The sequence below is a fragment of the Pinus tabuliformis genome, chromosome 9, assembly GCF_031772625.1.
Source record: "Pinus tabuliformis cultivar Carrire ecotype Pingquan chromosome 9, CPIR1, whole genome shotgun sequence".
Classification (NCBI taxonomy): Eukaryota; Viridiplantae; Streptophyta; class Pinopsida; order Pinales; family Pinaceae; genus Pinus; species Pinus tabuliformis.
The window spans coordinates 215,982,088-216,002,529 of NC_142307.1; the positions used below are offsets into that span (position 1 = coordinate 215,982,088).

General features: G+C 36.3%; 1 long non-coding RNA gene across 1 annotated transcript; it reads left to right on the forward strand.

The window, feature by feature from the left end:
• The first annotated feature begins 3,746 nt into the window (after nucleotides 1-3,746).
• Nucleotides 3,747-4,281, forward strand: LOC149147925 (uncharacterized). The gene is made up of 2 exons (XR_016263032.1): nucleotides 3,747-4,044; nucleotides 4,183-4,281. It is a non-coding gene; the product is annotated as an uncharacterized LOC149147925 (long non-coding RNA).
• The last annotated feature ends 16,161 nt before the right edge of the window (nucleotides 4,282-20,442 follow it).

Below are 20,442 nucleotides of genomic sequence, written 5' to 3' on the forward strand. Positions count from 1 at the left end.
TATGTTGGTTGAGGTTTAGATTGAATTGATAAAGTAGTAACATTAGGCACACTTCCCAATAAGCATCTAAGACCTTATAGGTGATAAAATAACAAAATGGGAGTGGTACCCCAATTGTTCTCAATATGTGATAAAGTGTAATTTTGAATGAGGAAGCTTCAATTTGTTTTGGGAAAGTGAATTGGTTGAGTCAAATCATAAAAGGAAAAGGAAGGAAGAATATTGGATTCATAATTATGGAATATTGAAAATTTAAAATATCAATAGAAAGTAATAAAAACTCTATCAAAGGTATGTCCCTTGGAAGGATTGGAGCAGATTCATCAAAACCATTCAAACATTCAAACTTTGTATAGTTCAAAATGGTTTTTTCAAGTGAAAAATACTCCAAGATGGTGACACAAAAAGGAATATAAAAGATTTGTATCCTATGAGATCTAATGTCCTTCCACTCAATCGTAATTGGGCAATCCAAAAATTTTCAACGTTGACACATGAATCCATTGTAAGAAATATAGTTAAGGTTGAAGGGAGTGTTATAATGAGGACTACTAGGAGCATGCTTTGGAGTGACTAGAAATGTTTTCAATAACTGTTAAAAATCTCCTCTCAGTGTAGTTTCCTCCAACAACTTCCACCTTGGGTAGATGTCATAATTTTGGGCACTGAGCTACCCTCATCTAGCACGGGAAAGTGAATCTCAGTTTCTTCAAGCCAGCGTTACATCTATAACCTAGAACATGACTTTAGAGAAGTAACAAGGTCTGCAAAATCTTGGGCCTAAGAATTATACTTTTCAGAAGCTTGTTCTTTCCACTAGGTTTCTAAATAGTGGATGATGAAGAATTTCAGTTTTGTTAGAAAATCAACTTTTATGTCTTAGATGAAAATGACTAACTTGTTTTATTTGGACATCTACCCCCAAAGTCATAAGTAAGCTACAATGTTATTTTGTGACCTCTCAATGGAGGATCTTAGAATGTTGAATTAGAGTTTATTTTAAAGAGCCACTAAGTGGCATGATGGCCAAACTCATTGCAACATACTCACTAACTGATATAAGTTTTTAAAATATAGTTAGCAAATTTTATTTCCTAAAGTTATGCATGAGAAAAAGGAAAATAAAATACTCATAAGAAATAGTCTTAGAAAATATTACAGCCTGTGGAGTTGAGTTTGTGCATTTCAATTTTTCCATTCACATATATTTTAATTGCAATTTGTGGATATTATTTCGTCCTTATTGAGTTGATAGTCAAAGTAGCTAATATTTTACCCTTTCATAAAATAAAATATGCACACTTGTATAGTTGTGTTACTTCCTTCCAAAATTAAACTTTGTGAGCTTTTCAACTAATTGATGAAATTCAAATGTATTCCTAATTTTTGTAATCTATCCAAGTCACTTGAGAGGCACATATGAAGAGAATACTAGTACCAAACACTTCTTCTCTAATCAAATCTAAAAAATGATGTAGGTTCACTAATCAATTCAAATGCTTTGTCAAATAAATACATCCATTTTGAAAAACAAGGAAATAAATGGTTCCTGTTAATCCCTTTATCTACTATGTGACCTACTTAAACTTATGGGAATGAATAACTAACCAAACCACATAATTAAGGAGGCGCTGAAAATTAATAATTGTAGCCTCAATCCAAATTTTACATATAAAATATTCTACAAATTAGAACAATGAAAACTTTTTTGGGCTCCTTAAATAAGGTTGCATGAATGTTATAGAATGAAAGACTAAACAATGCAAAAAATATACAATATATTTTTAATAGTTTCATGAATCGAACGTATTTGAAAAATTGTTTTTTTTTACAATATATGACCCATGACAATGGTGTAGAGGAATGGTTAATCATGAGTAGTTACATTCAACCTAAATGTTAGTCAATATGTTTTTCCAATCAACCAATAAAGGATGAAATGGGGTTTGCAACCCAATGTGGGGTCGCCAATATTTGTTTGTTTTGACCAAGAGAGATTAAGAAGAGAATTATTTTGTAATAGTTTTCTACTAACTTACAACATAGAAATAAATTATTAGTACTAATTACACAGTAAAGATAATGTATTGAACAATAGAAATAGATAACCATGCATAACAAGAAACCCCATTTATTTCAATGGGGAAGGCAAATTAGGCCTTGAGTGAGACATCAAGGAATGTTTGAATGGTTTTGATGAATCTGCTCCAATCCTTCCAAGGGACATACCTTTGATAGAGTTTTTATTACTTTCTATTGATATTTTAAATTTTCAATATTCCATAATTATGAATCAAATCATTGAATGAAAACCCCACTACCTAAATGAAGCTTCAAAATTCTTATTGATCCTCTTGAAGATTGAGCAATATAACTCTTCATTCTAATTCTCGTACCAAATGGTTACCCATGACTCTTACTTTTAGTTTTTTTTCAAGCTTAATAAAAACTACTTTAAGTTGTGAATGGTGCCCAATTCCATTATGGACTTCGAACTACTTCAAGGTGTGAATGGTGCTTAAGTCCATTATGGACTTCGAATTCCTGAGAGTGACATACTAAGAGCCTTGAGTTGAAATAGTATTTATCCTTATATGTCCTAGAGCACTGAACCAACTCAAATCAAACTTGCTACTTTTCTTCCAATGAGCCCTTCATGAATTCCTACATGATTCTAATGAACTATGGATTTCTATAGATCCATGTCGTTATCAAAGGGATAATGCGAGTCACATAATATCAGAATGGTGTCTTTGTGGAGTGGAAATGGTGCCACTTGATAATGTTTTTTCAACTAGTTCCCGGTTTCTAATTAATTGTCATATATAACTTTTATATTGGTGATTTGATGATTTTTTTGGAAATCATCTATAAATTTATGTAAGTGGTTTACTACTCAAAATAGTATGCACATCCTCTACTATCCCTTCTTCTTTAAAAATAAGATATAAACTATTTTTGAAGGGAACTATAAGTGATTTCATCCATATATTCTTGTATGTATTGATAGAGAGATTTGATGATATTATCACCCCACATAAAAGGATTGATGTGGTCCTTATTAGTCCCTGCCATCTTTTATGTGGTCCTTATTAGTCCCTACCATCTGGCATCCGGCAGGGACTATAGTAATCGTTCGATCTTTTATGTGGTCCTTATTAGTCCCTGCCATCTGGCATCCGGCAGGGACTATAGTAATCGTTCGCGGGGATGTTAACATTAGTTCAGCTGGTTATTAGTCTGCTTAATCATGCCATAACCAAAGTTTTCTCACGACTACCAATTCGCTTCGCAAAGTTTTTCAATATGGATTTATTAGTCTTCTTATTTGGCCTCTTCCCGAGGCGGAAGAGGCTAGACTATAGGTTAATTTGGTTTTAGCCTATTCATTTTTTTTAAATGCTTTAACTTCCATAACTAATGTTAACATTAGTTTGCGACATGAAATGTTTGAGATTGGCAGGCATATCATAAGTTTCAGACATCATTAGTATCATTAGCAATCGCAGCTAATTACAAGTGTGTACACAGACTAGTTACAGGTGTGTTTGCATGTGTTACAGGTGGATGATGCAGAATTAACAAAGGTTCAAGCTGTGCTTTGCTTTATATTCATTTCGCTTTTGATCCTTCGTCATTCCATTCCATCACCGATTGTTCTTTCCGAGCAGGCTGCGCCCAATTTTCTCAGCACAGGACACAGTGTGGATATGAAGAGATTATGGTGACTGACAGGCCATCACCGTTATACTTGCGCCCCTCGGGTAAAATTTGTTTCAAAACAGAAGTTTCTTTCGTTAAAATACCAGAGTCTCATCTAATTTGCTGTGCTTTGCTTTCAAGCTGTGCTTTGCTTTATATTCATTTCGCTTTTGATCCTTCGTCATTCCATTCCATCACCGATTGTTCTTTCCGAGCAGGCTGCGCCCAATTTTCTCAGCACATGACACAGTGTGGATATGAAGAGATTATGGTGACTGACAGGACGAATTTCATCAAATCTAAGTAGATTGTTACCATCACCGTTATACTTGCGCCCCTCGGGTAAAATTTGTTTCAAAACAGAAGTTTCTTTCGTTAAAATACCAGAGTCTCATCTAATTTGCTGTGCTTTGCTTTATATTCATTTCGCTTTTGATCCTTCGTCATTCCATTCCATCACCGATTGTTCTTTCCGAGCAGGCTGCGCCCAATTTTCTCAGCACAGGACACAGTGTGGATATGAAGAGATTATGGTGACTGACAGGACGAATTTCATCAAATCTAAGTAGATTGTTACCATCACCGTTATACTTGCGCCCCTCGGGTAAAATTTGTTTCAAAACAGAAGTTTGTTTCGTTAAAATACCAGAGTCTCATCTAATTTCGTTATAGTGCATGTTGTTCATCAAATGCTGAGAGTTACATAATCAGTTTGATTCAGTTTTCAAAACAAACTAAAAATTGAACCAAACTAAACTCATGTTCATCAAATGCTGAGAGTTGCATAATAAGTTTGATTCAATTTTCAAAACAAAACTAAACTCATCTTGTTAAAAAAAATCAGTACTAACCATGAATCCAAAGCTCTCTAACTTGTCCATGACGAAAAGAGAATTATAGTCGCTAGATAACTGTCGTTTGGAGAAATAAATTATCCACCTTCAGGGAAATGCCCTTGTCGTAGCGCCACTCTTTTGAGCATGGTTATTCTGCCACAATAAGAATCATGACTCATGTTTCTGAGAGCCTGCTCACTTCCTCGAAGATGCTTTCTGTGTCTCGGCTCCAGTTGGGATATTTAAATATATAGATGAGCAGTACTCCGGCGCTTTAATTTAACTAATCGATCAATTTGTTTATAATAAGCTACATCAATTTTAACTGTCATTTATAAAGAACTTTTACGAATAAATTATGAATCGTAAAAATGTATACCAGTAGCTTTCCCTCTTGTTTCGGCCGGGAAACTTGCCTTTTCTTTTTTTGGGGATGCAGTTTTTCATCCGGGTTCACTTCATCTTTTCTGGCTCCTTGTTGGGGGAGCGGCATACCAGAAAAAAAATCAATCAACGTCCGGAGGGCTGCTTGTGCGTCTACCGACGCCTCTACTTATCCTGCTGCTATTTGTGTTCCCATCTTTGTCCATGCGTGTGCCTCTGTTCACAATCCGCCAGAAAAAAAATCAATCAAGGTCCGGAGGGCTGCTTGTGCCTCTACCGACGCCCCTACTTATCCTGCTGCTATTTTTGTTCCCATCTTTGTCCATGCGTGTGCCTCTGTTCACAATCCGCCTGACTTTTACAAGAAGGCTCGCAACAGACACCATCTTTCCTGCACGCCATGGTTGCTGCTGGTTAACGATTCTTGCGAGACTTGAGACATGAATAACCAGGAACTGCAATTGAATCAGAGTCTGCCTTGTTGAAAATATAATTTCAACGCAGCCGTACTGCGCTCTCCAAAACCGCCAGACTGAAAACCACAAAACCGCCCAGAGCTCATCGCACCGCCATCCATGAAAAGTGGTTTCCGTATTGTTGAGCTCCGATGCGTTTTGGTGCAGGCACGTGGCTCTCGCCTGACGTAGGCAACTTTGACCCATCGGGAGGTAAAGCTCAGCAGTTAAGTGCCTTCCGATATCCACTCCAGCCGTCCGATCTCCTCGCGCGTCCTCCGCCGTTCATCAATGAAGCTGCACACCTGCATACGACCAACGTCAATTCAAGGTTTGCGTGGAGTGTTAGGATTCCCGCTGACCGCCGTAAAAGGAAATTAAATGGTATTTGCAGGGGGTTATTAAATGGTCAACGTAGTTTTTAATTTTAATGTTTTTTTTTATATACGGAGGTATGGACATACATTATATATGTCATATCCTTTAAAGAAGCGTTGACCATAATGAAATAAAAACATATAATGAATTAAACAAAAACGTGGGTGGTTGTATTGCATTTTATTAACTCATGGAATGAGTAAAAATAAAAAAAAGGGGGCTCGGTGAGTTGAAATATGGACTGACCATTTTGTAATATGTGAGCTTGGGGAGCGAAAAAAAAAGGAGCGCTCAGCAGTGCATAAAAAAAAAAAAAGTAGAAGTGGAGCGAATACGTTTTTTGAGTGAGGTATGTGTAGAACATCACACAGCAGTGCGTAGTGTGAAGCAAGGAGGGTATAAAGAAATCAATCTTTTTAAATCAAAAATGCAGCGTAAGATAAAGCCAAGTCTTTGGTATTGTATTTGAAAATATTTTGTGAGATGTTGTAATGTGCAGAAGCACATAACTTTTTTTTTGGAGCTACATATGTAAAAGTTTGTTTTACAAGTAGTATGTGTAAAATGTTTTTTACAGCAGTATGTGTAAAAATAGTTTTACACAGTAAATGTAAAGAAGGGGTTTTACAGCAGTAAACCCAGCACAGTGAACTCTCAGGTGGAGAGAAAAGACAGAGCTTTTGTTTTTGCTGAATGCAAGTTTTTTGGAAGATCCCTCTGAGTGAAAGAGGATGAATGTGTATTAGTGTTTTTATTTTAATGAATGGAAATGATTTTATGGCTGTGTAATACTCTGTTCAGTCAATTTTTATTAAAAGGCTTCCCTGTGCAAAAGGTCCTGGAACAAAGGAAACAGAGCATTGGCTCTGTGATGTTTGTTTGTGTGGTTTTTGGTATTTTCCCACTGAAAAATACCCAACAGTGGTATCAGAGCTAGTCCAGGCTCTTTGAAGGCTCAAAGATGCTGAAGGAAGGACTCTTGTTGCAGCAGTGAAGCTTCTCCAGCAGTGTGAAGTTTCAGCCAAAGGGATTCAGGTATTTCTCAAGTTTTTGAGTTATTATTAAAGACAGTCAGTTGTTTTAAAAAGAAAACACAGTCAAGTATTTGAAGCCTAGATAAGAATGGCAAGGTCAAAGAAGAAAGCCTCCAGGCCTGTTAAAAATGTGTCTCCCTCCTCTACTAAACTAGAAGGCAATCTGTTTGAAAGCATTGTATTTGAGGTTCCAAAGTTTGATGGAAACTTTGATGTATGGGAAATAATGATGAGGGCTTTCCTAATGTCTGAGGGGATTGAAGTCTGGGAGTCAGTGATTGATGACAGCAAGAAGGATAAAGAATCCATGGAGTATGATGCACAAGCAACAAAGACTATCTTGGATGGACTGCCTGATTCTGTGAAGAAGAATCTAGGGAAATATTCATCAGCAAAGGATATTTGGGACAGACTGCATGACCTTCATGCAAAGGGAGCACTGACCATGACAATGAGTCAAGAAGAACCCATCATAGAAGCTGAAAGTGAAAAGCTTGACCTCATCAAGCTTCAAGTAAGAGAAAGGGATGAAGAGCTTGCCAAGCTCAAGAAGGAGCTTGATCAATGCAAGAGGAAACACCATGAAGAAGTCATATCCATGACAAATCAGCTGAATGAAGCAAAGAAGCAGGAAGGTGCCTTGACAAGTCAACTTGAACAAAGACACAAGAAAGTGAATAAGCTTGTGGAAGAGATTGGACAGTACAAGGTAGAGGTCTCCTCCCTTAAGTCCGAACTACAAGAAGCCAAGAAGCAGGCACAAGGAGCTGAAAAGAAAATGAAGAGCAGTCAAGCAAAAGATGAAGAAATCTCCAAAATGAAGACAGATATTATCTCCTTCAAAATAGTAGCAGCTGAAGCTACTTATAGCAAGGAAGAAACTGAGGGACAACTAGCAAAGAAGAATAATGAGTGTGAAAAGTTAAAAGAAGAGATTGTCCTCCTCAGGAAGAAGGTTGAAGGGATGAATAAGATCATGAAGAGCTCTCAAGCTCTGGATGACATGCTCAGCTATCACAGATCTCCATTTGATAAATCAGGACTTGGGTATGTAGGTGAACCCTCAAACAAGGATGAGGATGCTTTAAGCAAAGGAGATGTGAAGAAGCCAGAAAGAGATGGTGATGCTCCTAGTTCCAGCAAAGGCAAGGAGAAAAATGAAGGCAACAATAGAAGAAATCCTGCTCCAAGAAGAGAACCAGCTTCAAGAAGAAATGTAGCTGATGGCAAAAAGGCAAGAGGCAATGGTGATCATCAAAGGATCTCAAGGCAGCAAGGCTTCAATGGTACATCAAGGAAACCTCCATCTCCCAGGTACCAAAGTTCATTTTTTGGTTATTGTTATGCTTGCTCAAACTTTGGTCATATGGCAAAAGACTGTAGAGTATTTCATGGAGATAAATGTTGTGGTCTTCGACAACCTCCAAGAAACAATTTTAGAAGAAATCATGAAATGTCATTCATGAACAATGTTGAATGTTTCAAGTGTCATAACATCGGGCATATGGCACGTGACTGTAACTTGACATGGGCTCTTACACAAGCTAGACCCATGCAAAAGAAGAAAGTTACACAAGTATGGAGAAGGAAGGTAATACAATCTGAAAACCCCTTGAACTCCCCAGTGGATCTAAATTTGTTTTGAGAAGAGTCTGCCAAAAGAAGACAAGCACACATTAAAGGGGAGCTTGTAATTTTTGTTTGCTGAACTGTATTAACAGTCATTTGTTGATGGAGGATGTATTGCAGCGTAGCAGTTGCAAATGAAATCTTTATTAATCCCTCTAAAAGGTAATATGCAGCAGTGATGAAATCAGCAATGTTTTGCTTTGTTTTTATGCAATATGCACAGAAATGCATAAAGAAGAAAAGATGGCAGCGCTCAAATGTAAAGAGCAGCAGTATGCAAGGCAATGAAACCCTCACAGCAGTGGGAAGACAAAATACAAAACAGCAGTTTGGAAATTTCTGTTATAGAGCACATGCATTGAAATGCATAGCAATGGAAGGTAGTTTCCTTCTATGTAATATGAGAGAACATACTCACAGCAGAGTGAGTATAATACACAGCAGTGAAAAATGTAATGTTTTTCTTCATATGCAATGCAGCATGCAAAGAACCGCATAAAGAAAAACAAAGACATCAGATTTTAATGCACACTGGATGTATAAGAATGTGTGTGGCAGCAGAAAGCCAAAGGAATTGCACAGAAGTGCATTGTGTAAAAAAAATGAATTGAAGCAAGGGTGCATAAGAAAAGGTAGCAGCCTGTGTTATTTTTTTGTGGAGAATGAAGTGCCAAAAGTATGGGCACACAGCAGTATGATGAAACAAAAGGCAACAACAGTGAAAATTGCAGAGGCAATGCAGCAGCAAGAAGTTATGGACAGCAGCATGATGGCAAGAAGGAGAAGCACACAGCAATGCAAATAAAAAAAAATGCAGCAGCAAGAAGTTTTGAACAGCAGCACATGCAAAAGAAATTTTCCTTACAGCAGTAAAGGTAAATGTAATGAATTTGTTGTTCATTTGAATTGAAATGCAACAGCAGTGAGTGTGTTGGTTGCATCTGAAATGCAAGTGAGACACAGCAGAAGTATGATTGTAATGAGTAAAGGGGAGCACGCAGCAGCGTGAAGAAAAGTTTTCTCATTGTGAAGAAGGGAAGCACGCATAAGTGCGCAAGTAAAGAATTCTCACACAACAGTGTGAATGTGAGAAAGGGAAGGCACAACAATGCAGAGTTTGCAAAGAAATGTAAGTGAAGTGCAGCAACACAACAGCAAGTGTAGACACAGCAGTGTGGAGTAGACACAGTAAAGAAGATGGCACAACAGTGCAGCAGAGAATATGCATCAGCATAAGAGAACATTGTAATGAGTTTGCACACACAGCAGTGCAATGATTGTTTGTTTTGGAACTGCATTTGAAGCAGTCATTTGGTCAATCCCTCTATCAAGAGGATGATGCTTTTCAGCATAGTCATTGGTGAATCCCTCCGTGAGAGGAAGATGCTCTTTAGCATAGTTTGGTAAATCCCTCTGTCATGAGGAAGGTGCTCTTCAGCACATTGTAATGGTGAATCCCTCTGTCATGAGGAAGGTGCTCTTAAGCACAGTTTCAGGTGAATCCCTCTATTAAGAGGAAGACAACTTTGTTTGTTTATGAACTGCAGCAGAAGCAGTTAGTGAATCCCTCTATGAGAGGAAGTGCTTGGGTAAGATTGAAAGCCCAGCAGTTGAAATTAAAGGGGAGTGTTGAAAATATAATTTCAACGCAGCCGTACTGCGCTCTCCAAAACCGCCAGACTGAAAACCACAAAACCGCCCAGAGCTCATCGCACCGCCATCCATGAAAAGTGGTTTCCGTATTGTTGAGCTCCGATGCGTTTTGGTGCAGGCACGTGGCTCTCGCCTGACGTAGGCAACTTTGACCCATCGGGAGGTAAAGCTCAGCAGTTAAGTGCCTTCCGATATCCACTCCAGCCGTCCGATCTCCTCGCGCGTCCTCCGCCGTTCATCAATGAAGCTGCACACCTGCATACGACCAACGTCAATTCAAGGTTTGCGTGGAGTGTTAGGATTCCCGCTGACCGCCGTAAAAGGAAATTAAATGGTATTTGCAGGGGGTTATTAAATGGTCAACGTAGTTTTTAATTTTAATGTTTTTTTTATATACAGAGGTATGGACATACATTATATATGTCATATCCTTTAAAGAAGCGTTGACCATAATGAAATAAAAACATATAATGAATTAAACAAAAACGTGGGTGGTTGTATTGCATTTTATTAACTCATGGAATGAGTAAAAATAAAAAAAAGGGGGCTCGGTGAGTTGAAATATGGACTGACCATTTTGTAATATGTGAGCTTGGGGAGCGAAAAAAAAAAGGAGCGCTCAGCAGTGCATAAAAAAAAAAAAAAGCAGAAGTGGAGCGAATACGTTTTTTGAGTGAGGTATGTGTAGAACATCACAGAGCAGTGCGTAGTGTGAAGCAAGGAGGGTATAAAGAAATCAATCTTTTTAAATCAGAAATGCAGCGTAAGATAAAGCCAAGTCTTTGGTATTGTATTTGAAAATATTTTGTGAGATGTTGTAATGTGCAGAAGCACATAACTTTTTTTTTGGAGCTACATATGTAAAAGTTTGTTTTACAAGTAGTATGTGTAAAATATTTTTTACAGCAGTGTGTGTAAAAATAGTTTTACACAGTAAATGTAAAGAAGGGGTTTTACAGCAGTAAACCCAGCACAATGAACTCTCAGGTGGAGAGAAAAGACTGAGCTTTTGTTTTTGCTGAATGCAAGTTTTTTGGAAGATCCCTCTGAGTGAAAGAGGATGAATGTGTATCAGTGTTTTTATTTTAATGAATGGAAATGATTTTATGATGAATGTGTATCAGTGTTTTTATTTTAATGAATGGAAATGATTTTATGGCTGTGTAATACTCTGTTCAGTCAATTTTTATTAAAAGGCTTCCCTGTGCAAAAGGTCCTGGAACAAAGGAAACAGAGCATTGGCTCTATGATGTTTGTTTGTGTGGTTTTTGGTATTTTCCCACTGAAAAATACCCAACATAGCCTTTCAATCTTACCAGTACGAGTTTTTGTGCTTCCGGCGATACTCGTTGTTCGATGACCATCTGAAAGCATAACTGTCAGGTTCTGTAATTGAGTCTTCTGGCTATTAACATGCTATTAACAGGCATGTTGTACGCACGGAAACGTGGCATACTGAATGTCGTTTGAACCATAACTCTGGCAATAATTTAATCAACATTCCTAATATTTGAAGCTTACAGTTCGTCCAATATGTAGCCATTGTGAAATCACTGGGCCAAAAGTTGCATAGTGTACATGGATTATCTCCATTTATATGGTCATTCCCAAATAATAATTTCATTTCACAACTCATTCGCACTCCTTTGAATCACATCATCCTTTATCCATTCAGAGCTTTTGGCGGCACCTGTGCATACGCTATAAAAAAAAATTGCGTGTCAAAACATATGTCCCACGTTTGGTGCGCACATGCCGCGTGTTGAAGTTCTATATCCAATTTAAAAGAAATATCCCACATGAGCTTGTGGAGATATAACATGCTCTATATTGTTGGTGTTCGATAATTTTGATAACTTTGTAATGCGATGGCTTGCGCTCACTTTAGACGGTGTGTGGGTGCTCGACTTGGTGTTGACTTAGGTGAGTTCAAAAGAATTCATTAAGTGATCATTTATATGAAAACGAGGAATCGGATGTATTTGTTCGCAGGTGAAAAAAAGCCTTCCGTGGGAGATGGACCTCGGACTTCTGTGTTGTTACACGAAGTCTGTGGACTTTGGATTACACAATGAAACAAATAAATATTATATCCACACGCTTAAGTTAGGTTATATCCACACCTAAAGTTACATGTTGTGAATCGCAGTTGAAGAGCAATTGTTTTATTGAGGTGTCGTAAATGTTGGAATGATTCCATTCCAAACAAGAGTATCAAAATAATATACAGAAATTTTGTTTTCTGGTATTTTCCGGAAGTAGATAGGAAATGACCTTTAGAGCTAAAATCTATATAAAATAAAATTGCTAGCAAATTCAGCGTTGTGTTTATGCCGACGTGATCCGGAAGTAGATAGGAAATGACCTTTAGAGCTAAAATCTATATAAAATAAAATTGCTAGCAAATTCAGCGTTGTGTTTATGCGGACGTGATTGCATTTAACTCCCTCAGTTACAGTTAAAAGACAGTTTATGGTACTTATGCTATCTATCCCTTATGCTATGTAGCTGGCTGGCTTTCTAGCTTTCAGGTTCTTGGCTTTATAACTACCTTATGACCCGTTCTAAGCGCATCCACAGCACAGTTTTTTGGCCTGTAAGTTCTGAATTTTTTTACAATTGCATGCTTGTATTTCTTTACTTTGCTCTCGCACATATGACATATACATCCTAAGTAACCCATTAATTGAATTGATGAATAGTATTCATTGAATGATGCTAATATCGCATGTGATTCACAACTGTTCGGTTTCAGTGTTGGTTTACTACAGAGTTATAAATTTTTGGGGCAAGAGTCCTTGCACAACTTAACACTTGAATCACTTCACCACTGGTTGCGCTTGAATGGTTAATATTCACACAGAGAATTGCACTTCTGGAGAGAAAAACTAACTTTCACAGCAAGCTTGTCTACGCTCACAGAGGACGAGGCCAACAGACGGAAATCTGCAATTCCATGCCACCCAATTCTGTAAATCCGCGAATTTACTGTTTCGCCCACCTGTAGATTTGGATGCTGGTATCCTTAGTTGGACCAGATCCGGACCAGTGAATTTTTGTATGAGACGAGTGATAAGCTTTCCTCACTGAAGAAACTAAGGGAAAGGCGACAAATAACATTGCCAGAGCTTTACAGTCCATGGGCGGTCAATGTGTCGATCAATAACCTGCTATCACTGGCTATGACTGGCTACAGAACTGGCTACAGAAGGCTATGACTGGCTACAGAACTGGCTATGACTGGCTACAGAACTATGTGCAGGGACTAGCTGGTTCGCAGCCCTACTTGTTTAAGTTTGTATAGCTTAATTAATATTACGAAAATACGCTTAAATCATAACAAGAATCCGAATCCCTACACTTGAATTTAGTTAACCTAAGTTTTCTTTTGAACACATTTTTCCTAGCGTAGGTAACCTTATGCTCTTAAGGAATTATTTTCTTATATGTACCTATACTTTTATATGGTTATTTCATATAAATCATTTCACATGAACTTGCAACCATTAGAAATGAGATCAAAATGGATAATATAAATGACAAATGAATTGGAGAATATAGACATTTAGTTCAAAAACATATTTTATTCCATACTTGTACATAATATGGATACTAATAATATTTTTTTTAATGATATATGTATATGAAAGTGCTAATAATATTTTTTTTAATGATATATGTATATGAAAGTGATTATGAAGTAAAATATTTAAATATTAATGAAAATTGGAAAAAAAAAACCTATTTATAATAGTTCGTTTTAGATATATTATTACATAATTAGTAGTTTTATATATTTGATTGAGCAATAAACCTGATTAATTGTGATAGAGAAAAAATAATGATAATTTATACATTTTCCTGAAAGTAGAATTGTTTTATGATCCTTTTTAGTTACTATATTATGAAATGGAGGTTATTTTCTTACTAGAATATTTATGTTTAAACATTTGAAAAATATTATCTAGTCTCACGGAATTCCATGAGGTTAAAGAAGTTGAATATTTATAATCTAGCCTGGTATAAATAACCAATTAATATATTTTTTGGTTACTAAGGGTATGTGGGTTATACATAAGAAATAGTTGGAATTTAAAGAATGAATTAATCTAGTTTAAAACTGGTGCCCATGAGGCAATTGCATAACATAACATGGAATGTAGTGTGTTAACTTAATAAATTAGTGTTATTCCGAAAGGAACCGAATCTTATCTAATAGTAAATTGATTTAGTTCTTCTTGAGAAATATAGAAATCCACCTATAATCCTTTTCGTAAATATAATTCTCATTTATTTTCGATGAATTGGTCTTTCGTTCTCCACATGCGTAATGTACATTAATGATTACAAAAAAGTGTGGTGTGATCACTATAAATGCCACATTAAATATTTGGATAATCATAGACAAAGATCATTTTACAAAATAACAAGTAACTAATACATTCCAAAGGTATTGATAATTTTTTTACCTTTCTGGGCACACTTTCTTGTGTAGATGTTTCACATTACATATTGTTTTATTCGGTCACTCTTACTTGAAAGTGACAAAGATAGCTTAACCTCAAGCCTAAAACGGTAATAAAATTTATGAGAAAATTTTGATTTATATCAAAATCATAATGAATTGTGTAATAAAATTAATTTAACATGTAAAATTTACATATGAAATTGATACATAAAGGGAAACCTTTTAAAAAATTATCGTGTTAAATTTTAATAACATATATGACTGTTAATTATTATTTTTTTGAGATAATCTACCATTTTGTTATATTATTTTTTGGTAATTTATTATTAAATTTGGAAAATTATTGTTTTTATAACGGGAATGAAATTCACAACATAATATAACATAAATATATATCACATTTAAAGCTATTTTTGAAAAATAATACAGTTTTTTTAATGATATTATTATTTGACCTTATTTTATAAATAATAACAATGGAATATAAGAACAAATCATATTATATTTTTCTTAAATTAATGATAATCTTGATCATATTAATTTTATCTATATAGATATATGCAAGATTGTACATCAAAGAATGAAAAATAAATATGATTTCTCTATTACTCAAATTATATATAAATATCGTTTTTGACTTTTTTATTTATATTATAGGATTTTTGGATCTTTGATGATGGATCATATTATTCACCATAACTTAAATGCATGAAGTGTTTATCATTCTTTTTTTAACCTAAAATAATATATGTAAGTTTATTTTAGGATGACCATTAACCTAATGGCTAGTAGAAGTTAAAATGTTTTACTAAATGGTGGTTTCAGGTTCATCACCAATTTTAGAACTTAGTTATCAAGTACACCAATTGCTAGAAAATTCTAAAATTTGGCTAGAATTTGTTGTATTTTTTTTATAAGTTCCGGCAAGTGGTGGCTTACATATTAACAATAAGGCTAACGATTCCCATAACATTTCCAAATTTGTCTAGGAGTTTATTTCTTCAACTATTGGAAGTGCTTGAGAATGGTGATTTGAATATGACCACAAACTAATGTCTAGTAAAAGTTATAAGCCTTCTATTAATTGGTGGTTTCTCGAAGATCACAAACTTAATCATGCCAATGGTTCTAATTATTGGGTCATGCATGAGTCTCTCCTTCTAGTTGTGTAACAACCTTGGTAAAAATTCCATGTAATAAAAGTTAATAAAAGAAAAATAATAACGATGATTAACGGGACACTTATTCGAAGCTCAATGTTGGGCAAGAAATCCTAGTGTGGGTGTTCATTTGGTTATTAATGGCTAAGTAAATTCGTAAAGGCAATGTATAAGGCTTTAGAAAGACAAAATGACATCTTTGGCACATGTTTTTATGAAAATAATGGAAATTAGTAGAAAAGGGAGGTGAAAGGTCACATGTTGCATGTGAGGAGGAAAATGAAGGAAAATAATGGAAAATGAAGAAAATAGAGGGCTCATTCGTAAAAAGTCTTATGAGATTTAGTACACAAACTTTTGTCACTTCAATTTTAGAGCTATCTCATTATTCTCTCTCTCTCTCTCTCTCTCTCATACTCTTGGATACTTAGATTTCTTTTGGAGCACTCAGATTTTTTGAGCAAGAAGGAAAAGGAAGAGTAGGAAAGCGCAAGAGGACATCAGGATTAGCGGATACAACGCGTTTTTCTTTCATATACCATGTATGGTTTCCTCACTAGTTTTTGCATGCATGGTATATGCATGTGAGTTATTGGCCATGATCTATCATTGGCATGGAGGATGGACGAGATTGATAGTGGATCTGTATAGCCTTTCCATTTATTGGATAGCCATGGTGGTTCTAGATTTATTTCCTTGTTTTGTTTTGATTGGTTTTCATGTTTCCTTAGCTTGGGTTGAGTTACTAGTCTCGGAAGCCCTAGTTGGACAAACACTCTAGAAGCCCTGTAATAGCTTGGGTTGAGTTACTAGTCATGGAAGCCTTTGTTGCACAAATTCCTTAGAAGCCCTTCATGGGTTGAGTTACTAGTCCTCGAAGACTTGGTTGGACAAACTCTCTCGAAGTCGAGAATAAGTTATGGTTTGAGTTACTAGTCGTAGAAACCTTGGTTGGAGAAACGCTCTAGAGCCCTGGAAGGCATGAATAGAGACCAATCTAATGATGGTTTTGTCATGTTCGACCGTGAGGTGGAATCAATGTCTGATTGGTTGAGGTAGATGGCCTTTGAAATCCCTAGATGGTTTTGAATTGATTTGTTCTATAAGATCTCACATTCAATCTATTGAATGAGAGTGAATGGTTGAAGAGAGATTTGGCTCAACCATTCTATGATCAGGTGGAACGTGGATGTCCCATCCCAGATTTGGATTTTGTATCATCAATATGAGGTTATTTATCCTTGCCTTTCTATGAGTAGTATATTGTTTTATGTGTGGATTACATGGTTTTGATTTCCTTGGTATTTTTTTTGTTGTTATGCTGGTTATGTATATGTTTTATAACAGTTGATATGTATGACTCTCATCATGTTTCTACTTGTAAAAGAATCAACAATGTATCTATGACCTAATGGATGAAATGACAGTTAATGTGTTGAGGCATGAATGACTCTTAATGATTCTCAGCTATGTATGTGACCATTGTGCTTAGATCTGTTATTTACACATGTAGATTACATTTTCGAGATATGTTTGACAAAATTCTTGTCATGGCTAGTAGGGATCCAGTCAAGGTCTTATTCAAGTAATTGTATTTATATTTTCATTTTCATATTATATTACTGTTCTGAAGCTGTCGTTCAATTTTAGGCAGTGACCTAGGTTATGGGCCTAAAAAATGGATCAAATCTTGGGCACGCTGGCACAGAACTAATAAAAATAGTCCTTTAACACTTGCATGCCTTGTCATGAGAGAATCTAGAGCCTCCTGGACACTAGTAGGCCTATAACATGGGAGCGTCCCATGGTCCAGTGGTTCAAAATCTCAATAGGACCCAGGGGCTCATTAGCAGAAAGGTTGGGATGGTTCCTAAGGGTCCTAATGTTGATGTTGAAGGTCTATATGGTGTGGTTTTGTCAATTCCACTTCCTTAACATGAATTAGGAGGTTGAATCATATCATAGTCGCCTATCGTCGCATGTTTACCTTGGTTAACGAGTTACATGGGTAGATATGGGATGAGGGTGTCACAGAGAGGTATCAGAGCGTGGTTCACCCCTCAGACTGGATGGGTTGTGTGTGTTGTTCATGCATTCATGCAAGTTGTATGTGTGTCTCTTATGCATGTATTCCATGTGATTTTTGCATTTTCATGGTGTTGATCATGGTTGTAGTGATGTCGCCATGTGGATGTTGATGGTGTTATTGGGGGATGCATCGCAATGAGTGTATGCTTGGTTACATGTCGTTATATGTCATTTACATGTATCATTCTTGTATCCTTGGTTACATTCTTATATGCTTGGTTACATTCCTGTATGTTTGATGACATCTATCATTCTTGTAGGATTGGTTACAAGTATGGTTCATTTATACCTGATTATATGTGTTTTGCATGTGTGTTGTGGATTACACATTTCTTACGCATGCCAATGTTTGCATGTATGTAGTCAAGTGTAAAGTGATGTAATGTTGGTTTTCATGCACAAGGTCATAATATGTGTAGCTGACATGGTCATGCATCGGTGACTGGACCCTAGCTAGAATGATGGTTGCGTGGTTATATGCTCATGTTCTATGTTATATATGCTTCCATGATTATGTTATACATTTATCACGTTGATTTGTTGACCTTGTAGATTAGGTATCCTCCCCGAGCTATACTAAGGTATGTTGGTTTATTGTGATTTGGTTTAGCTGGCATGAAATACCTTCCAGGAAGAAATATCAAATGGATAGAAAGATGGTAGACTACAAAGACTCTCCCTATGAATCAGATGAGCAGTATCGTGTTGGGAATTATTCCAATTTGGAAGATACAATGAGAAGCTTAAAGGAAGAAATAAGGAGTTGCAACGTAGATGACGATAGAATCATACAGGCACAAGAGAAACCAGCAGTGGTAAATGGAGTGGTACTTCTTCATTTGTAAGATTTATAGTGACAGGGACCACTTCGGAACATCCATGAAAAGGAGGACAAAACTAATGGGCCATATGTCAGTAGGTCGCATGGTGGTCACAAGTTGGATAGGGATGGAAGATTGTGGGAGACTCCAGATAGGAGAGATGATAGACACATGTACTATTCTGGTTCTGGTTCAGATAGGCACTATGATCATCATCGTTATCATCCTTACAGTAGGAATGATAGGGGATACTTGCCAAATGAGTTTAAGAAAGAAAATCCACCTAGGTTTTATGGATAGGTGAAGAAATCACAGGATGTAAAGGCGTGATTGTTTGGTATCAGGAAGTTCTTCAGGTATCATGACTATTCATAAAACATGAAACCTATAGTAGCTACATTTAGTCTCAAAGGTAAAGCAAACATTTTGTAGGAAGATATGAAGAATGTACGAGGTATACATGAGGAAGACTTGACATGGAGTGAGTTTGAGTGTCTATTCACGAAGAAGTATCTATCACAAAGATACTTTGATAAAAGGGTGAAAGAATTCTATGAGTTAAAGATGTGATCTATGATAGATGATGAGTACACTAACAGGTTCTTGGAGCTATTGAGGTATGTGCCTTACCTCAAGGAGGAGAAGGCCAAGTTTAGATATTCACTAGTGGGTTACCAATGGAATTCAAAGACAAAATTGAGGTCTATGACCCTAGATCATTGGAGGTGATCATCTGAAAGCTAAAGCATTGTTATTAACAATAAAAGCTTAGATTTGAAACTAAACAAGAGTGAAAAGGTAATGCAAAGAACAAAGGAAAATGGGACAAGAAGTTAGTAAGACCTTAGGGCACAGTTAATAAAGAGAATGCAACGCAACACCATCAAAATATTTCAATGCATCTGAAAGAGAGTAGGGATTTTGACCAGAAGAGTAGAATAAGGATGAAGGTTGGAAACCTATAGAGTGTTGGACTTGTGGAAAATATCATTGCAGGAGAGATTGTCTGCAAAATCAGGGTGGTAGGCCTTAGATACATAATGCGTAGGAGGTATGGAGTGTTGGGGATGTTGGTAAGAGTGATCCTCATATTTATGCAGCATTGGATAACAAATAGGAATAACATTAGGCGTCTATCATTGAGATGGATGGTATGATTTGTGATTAAGTTATTTCTATTTTGATTGACCCTAGATCTAATTATAGCTATGTTAGTCCTAACTTTGTGGATAAGTGTGGTTTGAGTAAGGATTGCATGCATAACCTTGGTTAATGTAGTTGGATACAGGTACAAAGAAGCAAGTTCATCATTGGGTAAGAGCTTTTTCATTTGATTTGAATGATATGTCTACCACAACACATTTGAATGTATTACCATTTGGGTCATACAATATGTTGTTGGGGATGGATTGAATGTACCTCCATAGAACCTAGGTGGATTGTTATTACAAATCCATTGATTCTGTGGATGACAATGGAGAACCAAGAGTCTTATAGGGAAAGAAGAAAGCCACATCATTTCGGATGATAATGACTATGTAGGCAAAGTGCAGTCATAGGAAAGGGTGTATTATATTTGTAGTGCACATTTCTAGTGACAAAGGTAAGGAAGTTGAGGATGAAGATGTTTAGAGAAGTTACCTAGTTCTATTGAATTTTTAGGATGTATTTCCTGAGGACATTACAAATTTTCCACCTCATAGCAAGGTATAATTTTCTATTGAGTTAGTGTCAAGGGTAACTCTAGCATCAAAGGCACCTTACATGATGAGCACACCTGAGTTGGTAGAGTTGAAGTTGTAGTTGAAGGAAATGTTGGACAACATATACATTA